This window comes from Polypterus senegalus, chromosome 11 (assembly GCF_016835505.1).
Source record: "Polypterus senegalus isolate Bchr_013 chromosome 11, ASM1683550v1, whole genome shotgun sequence".
NCBI lineage: Eukaryota > Metazoa > Chordata > Cladistia > Polypteriformes > Polypteridae > Polypterus > Polypterus senegalus.
The window spans coordinates 6134588-6145225 of record NC_053164.1 but is presented as its reverse complement, the minus strand read 5'-3'; positions in this window follow the sequence as shown (position 1 = coordinate 6145225).

Here is a 10638-nt window from a genome sequence, read left to right as displayed (position 1 = left end):
TGTTAAAGAGGACAAGTGTTGGTCACGGAACTTCCAAATATTTTTGTTAAGTATTTTAAGTATTACTGCAATCACAATAGTAGTGTTCTGGTCATATGGCTGTGCCGGGCTCAGTTAGTCCCCCAGGGTAGCAGTACACAATGATAATCTTAAAAGTGAGAACAATGATTTGGTCCAACTGCTGGTCATATCCTATATGAAGCTCTAGGTTTTGCTCTTTGTGTCTGAAGCACGCACATCTTGAGCTACCAAACTAGTGCCCCTCGTTGTCCATAGTGACACAAGGAAGGAGGATTTTATAAACAATGCCCCTTGGTGTCCCTTATGCTCACCCCTTTAATTTCATAAATGCCACCCTGGATGGCTGCCTATGTCACCTAATGGATTGTTCAGATCTGTTTGGAACCCTGTTTAAATTCTAATAACCTGCTAACAGCAACCTCAGTTTGTACTGGAACTTCACAATTTTTTTTAATCCTGCTATAAAAATCTCTAAAGAAAAACAGCAAAGATAGTTGGTATCTACAGTGCTGAAGCTATTTCAAAAAGCTTATCATCTAAGATAAAAACAATAAATGCTGTCCCAGAGCAATCAGTAGTGCTGGATTGTTGGCCAAACACCAGCTGACATTGATTCAGATACCCAAAGCACTTCTTTTGCTCTCCTGAAAAAAAATTAGAGGAAAATTATTGGTCCTTTATGCTGCAACTAGCCATTTGTCACAGTGTAATGAAATGGAGGCTTCACAAAAGCACAATGGGTGTAAGGCCAACGAACATTAGCAAGTAAACACGCCAGGACCTTCATTAACCTGCCAAGAAAAGGCCTACCTCAACTCAGCCAGACCCCAAGTACTACCTGTTGGCTTCAGCTGGAGCAGGCCCCAAAAAACGAGGAGCTGGATAAATAACACAAATTGCCCACCAATCTATCAAAAAGTCCCACAAGGTGGAGGATTACTGTCAACACCTGGCTTGTGGACAAAAAGAGCAACCAGGGATCTTTATGAATTGGAAGTTTAATAGCAAAAGTAGAAAATTAGATAAAAATGTTCAACAATGCAGAAGAAAGGCAAAAGGATTTGACTAAAAGTCAATCCACAACTATCAAGTCTCAACAGATAATCTTTTTGTGATATATGATTTACTGAATATTTCCAGAATAGTAAATGGAACAAAATTTTACAACAACAACATTTATTTATATAGCACATTTTCATACAAACTGTAGCTCAAAGTGTTTTACATAATAAAAAATAGAAAAATAAAATCACAATAAGAAAACAAAATAAATCAACATTAATTAACATCGAATAAGAGTAAGGTCCAATGGCCAGGGGGGACAGAAAAAACAAAACCAAAAAAAAACTCCAGACGGCTGAGAAAAAAAAAAAAATCTGTAGGGATTCCAGACCATGAGACCACCCAGTCCCCTCTGGGCATTCTACCTAACATAAATGAAACAGTCCTCTTTGGATTTAGGGTTCTCACGGAAGGACTTGATGATGACGGTCATGTAGACTTCTGCCTTTTAATCCATCCAAATTTTAGAGATCATTTATTATAGAACCATACCCTGATGATGCCCAACCAACACCCATCCTGCACCACCCCAATACCCATCCTGCATCCTGCACTCCATCCTGAGTTGGGAAGACCAGAACCAACAGAAATAATAATAATAATAATAATAATAATAATAATAATAATAATAATAATAATAATAATAATTCTCCTTTCAGCTGCTCCCATTAGGGGTTGCCACAGCAGATGGGGCTCTGTCACACCCATCACCTTCATGCCCTCTCTCACATCTATAAACCTTTTCTTAGGCCTTCCTCTTCTCCTCTTCCCTGGCAGCTCTATGCTTAGCACCCTTCTCTCATTATACCCAGCATCTCTCCTCAGCACATGTCCAAACCAATTACAATCTCACCTCTCTGACTTTGTCTCCCAACCTGAGCTGACCCCCTAAAGAGGAGAGGAATGAAGGTCAGTAGGACCACCAAGACAGAATGCATGTGTGTGAATGAGAGGGAGGTAAAGTGGAGGGAGTAGAGCTGGCAAAAGTGGATGAGTTTAAATACTTTGGATCAACAGTACAGAGAAATGGGGATTGTGGAAGAGAAGTGAAAAAGAGAGTGAAGGCAGGGCGGAATGGGTGGAGAAGAGTGTCAGGAGTGATTTGTGACAGACGGGTATCAGCAAGAGTGAAAGGGAAGGTCTACAGGACGGTAGTGAGACCAGCTATGTTATATGGGCTGGAGGGTCTCCTCAACTTGCTCCCTACTCTCACTACAGATCACAATGTCATCAGCAAACATCATAGTCCACGGGGACTCCTGTCTAATCTCAACTGTCAACCTGTCCATCACCATTGCAAATAAGAAAGGGCTAAGAACCGATCTCTGACGCAATCCCACCACCACTTTGAATGTATCCATCACTCCTACCACAGGCCTCACCACTGTCACACTTCCCTCATACATATCCTGTACAACTCTAACATACTTCTCTGCCACTCCCAACCTCCTCATCCAATACCACAAATCCTCTCGTGGCACCCTGTCATATGCTTTCTCCAGATTCACAAAGACACAATGCAACTCCTTCTGGCCTTCTCTATACTTCTCCATCAACATGTTTCACATTGCTTTACATGTTTATTTATTTAATGATTTTACCACAATCCATCAAAGCGTGCTCTAGTCTAATTAAAAATTGCCGTGAAGCAGCAGCAGCATTGTGGTAATCAGCAGGCACTGACTGTGGTACAACTCGAGTACGAAAAGGGGTTGTGTTGCATTTTGTTATTCACAAAGAAATTAGGAGTGAGCGATCGCTGGTGGGAGAGGTAGCAGTATGAAGGAAAAGGAAAACTGACCATCGTTTAAAGAGTCAGAACGAGCACGGCAGAGGGTTTAAACCCTGGCTAACTCTCATCAATCAAGCTGTGGAGCTGAGGAGAGGGAGATTGAGAGAGCCATGAGTTAGTCAACCCAAGTCATGGTGGCATTTGGAGAAGGGCATGACAACCCTTGGAGCTGTGACAACGATTAGCTGGGGTGGTGGATCGGGGATGCGAGGGTGAAGTCACCTGTTGTCCTGTCGAGGACAGATGGAGAATATGAAAAGATGTACACTTTTTATCTCTCCACCGACTGGAATTTTAACTTAACGTATTTGGATTATTTGCAGATTGTTTATTTGCAGCTCAAGACACTTCAGTTTAACAGCACAGATTTTAATGAATTATTTATTGGACTGTTTATTTAATGCACTGTTGTGTACATTTGCACCTTTTTGTTCTCCTGTTTTAAGTAAACTGCTAGTATTCTGATTAGTAAGTCTCTGTCTGTCTGTCTGCCTCACCTACCCTGGTCTGACCTTGGTACCTGTCTATATGAACTCCTCCACCCTCACACTTAGCACCAGCCCCCCTCAGAGCTGTGTACTGAGCCCACTTCTCTATGCCCTGTAAACTTATGACTGTTAATCTAATTACTCCAGTAACACTATCATCAAGTTCGCTGATGACTGATAGGTCTCATAACTCTTGACGATGCGTCAGCATACTGGGATGAGGTACAGAACCTGTCAATGTGGTGCTACAGGAACAATCTCTCACTCAACACTCACAAAGATAAAGTGATGGTCATTGACTTCAGAAGGCACAGAGCAGAGCCAGGCCATCTATACATCAATGGAGACCTTGTTGAGAGGGTCTCCTCCTTTTCATTCCTAGGAACTTACATTTCTCTGGACCTGTCCCAAACAGCAAATACTATGGCGGAGGTCAAAAAGTCCCAGCAGCAACTGCATTTCTGAGACTTCTTTGTAAAGTAGAAATTAATGGGAAGCTGCTGTTGACCTTCTACCACTGAGCCATTGAGAGTGTTTTAGCATACTGTATCTCAACATGGTATGCTGGCTGTGTAGCTGTGCAGAGAGTAACATCCACAGAGGAGAAAATCATTGGCTGCTCTCTGCCTTCCCTGGAAGACATCTCCAGCGCCCAATGCCATCCACAGAGGCAGGAAAATTATTAAAGACCCTTTCTATCCTGGCCACTCACTACCCTCCGGCAGGTGGTACAAAGAGCATTAAATGTTGAACAAATAAATTTTCACATAGTTTTTATCTTTGGCCATCAGCACTCATAGAACTGTTAGAATTGTTTACCCTATATGTACAATGAATACTTTGGTGAATAGTAATTTATGTACCTTGTTTATTTATTTATTTACCTCTTTGTCATAGGATGTGTGTTTTTATATTATTTGTTTGTCGTTGTTTATTGTACATGCACCATTTATAGAGGACTTTGACAATTTCATTGTACTGGTACAATGACAATAAAGGTTTCCTCCCTTCCTTCTTTCCTTCGTTCCTCCACTTTGTAAGCCATGGAGATTCCACAGAAAAATGATAAAGTTGTATGAAAAGGCTTCAGCAAACTTTTCTGTTGGCAATGATGCTCAGTGACAGTCCCATGATAATAGGACGTTCGATACATGATGTAATCGCTGCACAGAAGTATTTAGTACTAGAATTACCAAAGTTTATGAGAAAATCGTAAATCCGGCCCACCTTAAATCCACTCATACATCTCCATTCAGCGTCTTTTGTCTTGTAAATGTGTCAATAATCCCAAGCAGCAAGCAGCCTGCTATTAAAAACCGACGGAGAAACTGCAAAAACCTCTTCCAACTGAAGCCTTGTTTATCAGTCAGTCAGGTACCTAGGCTAAAAAAATATATCGTTATTCAGAACACATGCATTTCACGTGTAATCTGTGTAAGTGTAGGATGACAGAAATGTTGAACGCATACCTAAAAGACAAACTTTTCCGTGTTTTAGTACTAACACCAAAATGTAGACATGAAGTGCATAATGTGTGATTAGAAAGATACAAGTATAACAGAACAAATGCGCGCCCCCTACCCAAGACTATAACCGAAGAAAAAGAAATCAGGTTAGTGTTGCTTGTTGTCTTGACTTCTCAGGTAGCATACTGGCTAGAGCTGCTGACTCCAATTCAGAAGGTTCTGAGTTCGAGTCTTAATGTCTCCCAAAAAAAACGTTTTGAGTGGTGAGCTGTTCTTATTGTTACTATTATACAATAAAAGCATACATTTGATTTGAGTCTGTAACAGACGGTGTAAATGTATGTTACTTGTAAAGGTTAGCATTTTTTTTTATACATTTTTACTCTCTCAGTCGCGTTCACACTCTCCCTGATCTGACATGGCTGTTTTCAAATAAAAACGCACTATAACAGAGGTGAAGTCAGATGTGCAAGAAATGTCCACTCACATATAAGAACAACGCAGCTGCACCAGGCGTAAAGGTGAAAGATGGCACCATTTGGATACGGGACGAAGTCTGGCGTCATCCTGCCAATCACCTGTCCTTCATAGAAACAGCACGATTTACAGAGCTCGCCAACGTATCGTGCAAACTCGTGTTTGTGATTATGTTTTGTGATGGTCTTTATATAAGAAACATTTATATGTTACTTACAGTATATAAAAGCCAGATTGAATGTTACTTATCTTGATTTATATAGTTATCTTCCTACAGCATAAAGTCACAAGTATACTGCAGAGCTTCCTCTGTTTGATTGTCAAGGGCATGCTCACAAATTACACATATAATGCCACGAAAAATACCTGCTGAGACTTTAGTACGCGAGCAATGGTACGAGAATGCAGTTAGACTTTTTCTGGGCACATACACCACGCTAGTGTTTAGATCTGGACGGTGTAGTGTTGTAAGCCGTGCTGTTTCATTGAAGGACAGGTGATTGGCAGGATGACGCCAGACTTTGTCCTGTATCCAAACGGTGCCATCTTTCGCCTTTACGCCTGGTGCAGCTGCGTTGTTCTTATATGTGAGAAGACCTTTCTTGTGGGGAGGGCTTCTGTTCTTTTTCTCCGATCTGAGTTCACCTCAGTTATAGCGAGTCTTTATTTGAAAACAGCTCAGATCAGGGAGCGTGTGAACACGACTGAGAGAATAAAACTGAATAAAAAAACGCTAACTTTGACAAGCACTATAAATTTACAGCGGTTGTTACAGACTCAAATCAAATGTATGTTTTTATTGTATAATATTAACAATAATAGCAGCTCTCTACTCAAAACAGTAAACTTGAGGAGCTGCCAGCATCAAACCCAGAAGCTCTTGATTGGGAGTCAGCAGTTCTTAGCATTGCAATATGCAAGCTGTCGCATCAACCGCCTAGCATAACCTGCTTTCTTTTTTCTTTGGTTATATTCTTGAATAAAAGCACACTTGTTTTGTTATACTTGTACTTTTTGTGAAAGCGTTTATTTCATATTTGGACTTCAGGCTTCACACCTTATACACACGTCGTAAAGACGGTCCTTGGGTGTGTGTGGGAAGTGTTAACATTTGAATCCACGTCAACAGTTTTCCCAGTCTCGTTCGCGCACAAGATCTGACACGGTTTTCAAATAAAAAGGGGGTGTAACAAAACAAATTTGTTTGTTATACCACATCTTTATCTGAAAACGGCGTCAGATCGGGGGGGTGCGTGGGAGCTTGAACATGAGTGAGAGAATAAAACTGAAAAAAAACCCCGCTAACTTCAACTATAAATTTACAGATGTATGCTTTTATTGTATGATATTAACAATAAGAGCAGCTCACTACTGAAAATGGTAAATTTGGGAAGCCACTGATATCGAAACCGCGACCTCTTGATTGGAAGGCAGCAGTTCTTAGCATTTCACCACGCAAGCTGTCATATCAAACACCTACCATAACCTGCTTTCATTTTTTTCAGTTATTTTCTTGAATAAAAGCACACTTGTTTTGTTATACTTTTTGTGTTTCAGGCTTCACACCTTATACATTTCATGTCTACATTTTTTCAGTTATTACTAAAACATAAACAATGTTTCTGTGTTAACTACATTTTACATACTGTAGATTGTTGTTGACACAGAACACACATGAAATGTATGTATTCCAAATGATGATGTACAATTTTACCCTATAATGCTACAGCACTTCACTCGAAGGTAAACACTGAGCAATGAGAAACTTCCTTGCAAAATGAACAGCAGCGGTGGGCGGGAGGATGGGATACCAGGCTGCTTGCTGCTTATCAACGCATTTACAGGACAAAAGACGCAGACAGAGAGGTGAGAATGGATTTAAGGTTGGCCAGATTTACAAGTTTTCTCGTAGGCTCCAGTAATTCTAGTGTTAACAAGACACTGCAGTAACTTGGTCATCCCGGTATTTTCTGTTACACAGCATTTGTTGGATTTGTCGGCTCATCAGATGCATGTTGTACCACCTCGGTACCTAATGTCTTCTTTTATCTTCACAGCTCTGGGAAAGACACCCCATGAGAAGAAATGACTCCACCCCTTCTGGTCAAAAGACCCCTAAATCCTAGTCTTTCTGGAATAGGTCATTAATTGTTGAACCGAGCTGACCCATAAGACAGAGCACCATCATTCTCAAGAAGACTTGCTCAGAGACCGTCTCTCATTTACCTAAATTCTTTTCTTTTGAATCTTAGTGTGGACATCATGCCATTGCATGCTGTTTCTGCTTGCAGTTAGACTAATTAAACAGCAGGATGACCAAGTTGGCATCCCAACTTTTCATATCTTTTGGCTGTGGTAATCCCCACTCAATGACACTGGATAAAAACATATTTACAAATGCTTTGCGAGAAATTGTGCCATATGGGATTGTCTGGCATCAACTCCAGGAAGGGGGGCCAGAGTGGAAGGACACCAATGGACCGGTGTCACAACCAGGATACAGATTGATCCCTTTGCCAGGAAGGGAGAGCGATATAATAGAAGGACCGGGAGAAGTTAGCCAGTTCAGAGTTTATACTCTCCCAACACTCCATGTGTCTCTGCACCCGTTTCCACACCAGAAGGCAGGCTGGGAATTGTAGTCTCAAGTGACAGCCCTGCTGGGTGTTGTGGATGCTGCCAGGGGTGAAGATGGGCCATCCCTACTTTATGACACTTCCGTCTGACGCGGAAGCACTTTCAACATGCAGTGCAGTAACACCGGAAGTACTCCTGAGTCTTGTGTGGAGGATTTGAAAATAGGTGAAAGATGGACAAAGTTCATCTGGAGAAGTGGAAGAAGAAGGAAAAGAGAGAAGAAGAGAGTTGTACTTGTGTTTATTATTGTGAAGACTTTGTTAAGGTACTTTATTATAACAAATCTCTTATTTGATCCTAGAACTTGTACTGTTGTGGTTGTGTCTGGGGTTTGGGGTGGTGTAACACCCCCTACTGGTCACAATAGCTTTCTAGGAAAAAGGTTTTACGGCAGTCAGTACCCTTTGTTTTTGACGAATGAGCACTGCACGATGATTGTTGCTATTTTATTTTAATTTCACTTTGCCCTCCTGGTTTTGATCCTGTCCCTTAATCATTCAGTTAATTTGCTCCTTTTCTGGTCGCTTCACTTCCTAGTCCACATATTCCCAGTCCTTCATGACAAGGTCTGTTTGTTGAGTGAAGTGATGACTCTTTGAAACCCACCTTACATTCTTATGTTTTCTTTGTAAACCCTGATGCATATTGGGACAAGAGGCAAATAAAATAAGGATTGTTCAAAGACAGCCACAAAGCTGAGGGTGGGCCGCTTGCATTAATAACACAAGCCAGATTGTCTGCAGGTTTGTCGAGATCCTCAAAGACCGGCGAGACGAATGAAAGTGTGTTCGGTGTAATATGAAGGAGAGGGACAGCAGTGCGGTGCTCTGCGATAATGAGCTGCAGCCCGATGACAGATTGTCTCTTTTGGCCCTGCGTCTGTCGATTACATTGTATTTTAGTTTTACACTAATAGGCTGGCGGTCCTAGAAGAAGCCCCTGTGAAGGATGGAATGACACGTAGTAGACTCGCCGGCACTGACAAGTACATTTGTAACTGAGAGAGCCGCGGCTCCTTCTTCACTCCTTTATCTTTTGTCAAGTGGGAGGAGAGGGTGCGTGAAGGACATTATAATTTGACAGCTTTATTTTTTTTTTTGTTTATGCAACATCAGTGTGATTCTGCATTCTCTGTTAACTTTTCTGTTGTTACATTTTATATGTTCTTTCATTTTCTTTTACTGTTTGTTCTACCTCATTGTTTCCAAATCTCTTTTTTTCTGAAAGTTGTAATCATTTATCATTTTCCTTGCAAGTTCATGAATACAAGTTTGATTTTTTTTTAAAGTCACTTCATTTATCACCATTTTGATAAGCAATTTACTCTTTTCTTCTCATTGTAGATTTCGTCTTCTCCTTATGTAATTCCAGTTTGTTTTCTTTAATGCTATTTGCCAATTGTATATCATTTGTCAGCAAAACATTTAAGTTTGTACTGTTACCATTCTCTGTTCTGGTTCATTGATCTGAGATCAAATTAACATTCCTTTAGTCGACATTTACGATTCTTTTGGCTTCACTTACTGAAAATCACATTCCCATCTTTTAAAATTTACTCCTAAAACTGATTGTGACCAAAAAAGTGGGGAGTAGCAGAGAAGTACATAAGAGTGGTGCAGGATATGTACAAAGGAAGTGGGACAGTAGTGAGGTCAACAGTAGGTGTGACGGAGGTGAGCTCACATCAGGGATCGGCTCTGAGCCCTTTCTTATTTGCAATGGTGATTAGACAGGAGTCCCTGTGGACTGTGATGTTTGCTGATGACATTATGATCTGTAGCAATAGTAGGGAGCTGGTTGAGGAGACCCTGGAGAGGTGGAGATATGCTCTAGAGAGGAGAGGAATGAAGGTCCGTAGGAACAAGACAGAATACGTGTGTGAATGAGAGGGAGGTCAGTGGAATGGTGAGGGTGCAGGGAGTAGAGTTGGTGAAGATGGATGAGTTTAAATACTCGGGATCAACAGTACAGAGTAATGGGAATTGTGGAAGAGAAGTGAAGAAGAGAGTGCAGGCAGGGTGGAGTGGGTGGAGAAGAGTGTCAGGAGTGATTTGTGACAGACGGTTTTTCAGCAAGAGTGAAAGGGAAGGTCTACAGGAGGGTAGTGAGACCAGCTATGTTATATGGGCTGGAGACGGTGGCACTGACCAGAAAGCAGGAGACAGAGCTGGAGGTGGCAGAGTTAAAGATGCTAAGATTTGCATTGAGTTTGACGAGGATGAATAGGATTAGAAATGAGGACATTAGAGGGTCAGCTCAGGTTGGAAAGTTGGGAGACAAAGTCAGAGAGGCGAAATTGCATTGGTTTGGACATGTGCAGAGGAGAGATAGCAACAACAACAACATTTATTTATATAGCGACATTTTCATGCACACAGTAGCTCAAAGTGCTTTACATAATACATACATAAGATGCTGAGTATATTGGGAGAAGGATGTTAAGGATAGAGGTGCCAGGGAAGAGGAAAAGAGGAAGGCCTAAGAGAAGGTTTATGGATGTGGTGAAAGAGGACATACAAGTGGTGGGTGTGACAAAGCAAAATGAAGAGGATAGGAAGATATGGAAGAAGGTGATCAGTTGTGGTGACCCCTAACGGGAGCAACCGAAAGAAGAAGTCTCATAAAACTGACTGTATGTATGTCAGGTGTTACACATGTGCGTCTGAGGATCACCATCCCTGGCATGTAATACCAC